The following is a 2,020-nucleotide window of genomic DNA, read 5'->3' on the forward strand; positions in this document are numbered from 1 at the left end:
CTAGAGAAAGTACCCAAGGAGCTAAAGGGAACTGCATCCCCATAGGTGGATCATTATTAGGAACTAACCAGTACCCCAGAGCTCTTGTCTCTAGCTGCATTTGTATCAAAAGATGGCCTAGCAGGCCATCACTGGAAAGAGAGGCCCATTGGACTTGCCAACTTTATATGCCCCAATACAGGGGAATGCCAGGGCCAAGGGGTGGGGGTGGGTGGGTGGGGTACTGGGGGAGGGATTGTATTGGGGACTTTTTGGATAGCATTGGAAATGTAATTGAGGAAAATACCTAATTAAAAAAAATTTTTTTTTAAAAATTTAAAAAACAAAACAAAACAAAACAAAATAGCTCAGTAGCTCACGGTAAATGTGTTTTGTACTTATTAAAGCAGGTTTCAATATAATTTTATATAATTCTAATTGGTAATAGGTACCTAAGATTATGTATATCATTGACAAGCTCTAACTGAAGAAATGAGAAAATGATTTGCCTATGATCGCTGCTCTCTGAGTACACCCAACTACAGAACATGAATTGCTCTAGAAGGCTGTCCTATTTGTACAACATCTATTGTGGACTTTATTTTTCATATCAAGAAGCAAGGTCTGTGTTGCCCTTCTTAAAAATGGATGGTATTTATGCTTTAGAATAAGATAGATTAAGTGAAAAATCCCAGAGAGAAGCCTAAAATATGCAGGGAATCAAACCATGGGACAAGCCAGAATCCAAGGTCATAAAGAACTTCTCAGTTGTCACAGTATTAGGAACTAGAGAGGTTTGCGGGATGTCCCAGAGGTAACCATAGAAAGTCCCACAATGGGACCAGAACACAATAAAAGGTTTTCAGTTATCCCCACATTTGTGTTGGACTTCATGGCATCTCAATCCATCCTTTAGGCTGCTAGACTGTGGGACTTCTGAGTTCCTTTAGCTAAGGAAGCAGCTTCATCTAGATCAATGCATCTTTCTTTATAAACACTTGTTATAGTTTGGATATCCAATGTCCCTCAAAGACTTTTGTCCCAGGATGATGCTACTGGAAATCCATTGACTCTGTATAGGGTGGGGCCTAGAGGCTGTTCCTAGCTCTTGTGCTTTCAAAGGGGATTATGAGGCTCCAGCTTGTCCTGATTCAGTTTCTCACCATGGACTAAGAATCCCTTCTCCTTTCTGGCATTGCTATCCACCCCGTGCATCCTGGAAGCACTGAGAGGATTCCATTCCTGACAACTCTGAGAAACTTGTGATCTTTCCGGTTGGCATTTCCTGATGGCTCTTCTCCTTCCTTGTCTTCCTCTCTCCCCCACTCCTCTCTCTCTTTCACTCCTGTGGACACTCTCCTTCTGAAGAAGTCCCAAATCCTGATGTCACAATTGCTTTTATGGAACTGTTACCCTCTGAATGTCTATCTCCCTTCGAGCCCCCAAGTTGATATGGTATCCTAAATCCCAAAGACAATGGTGTTAGGAGGCAGCGGTCTTGGAACAGGGTGATTAAAACATGAGAGCTGAGACCTTAGGAAAGATATTAGAAGGAGTGAATGTAAAGACAGAACAGGAAGACAGCCATCTATGACTTAGGGACAGGGGACTAACAAGCAAGATTATCAGTATGTCAGTCTTCAGCATTGGCTGTCTAAGAGCCACTCAATTTGTGACACTGTGTCACTGTATAATGGAACCCTACATACACTGTTATAGGGATATGAATACACCTTAGGTCAAAGACTTCAGGTCACATAGGAAAAAAATTTAAAACGGAGAGAAAAGTATGCCAAAGCAAAGCTGATCTTTGCATAGAGGGCCAGAGACAAAGACCATTGCTGATCTTGGGCCCTTCTTTTCACTGTGTTAGGATTCCTCCCTTAGTAAAAGAACAAGAAAATTGCCCATACCATATTTAAGTACTGTCATGAACCATCAGTTTATGGTGATGATTTTTCTATTTTTCCTCGTGTGTGTGTGTGTGTGTGTGTGTGTGTGTGTGTGTGTGTGTGTGTGTGTGTTGGGTGCATGTCCACAT

The sequence above is a fragment of the Mus caroli genome, chromosome 5 (assembly GCF_900094665.2).
Source record: "Mus caroli chromosome 5, CAROLI_EIJ_v1.1, whole genome shotgun sequence".
NCBI classification, from domain to species: Eukaryota; Metazoa; Chordata; class Mammalia; order Rodentia; family Muridae; genus Mus; species Mus caroli.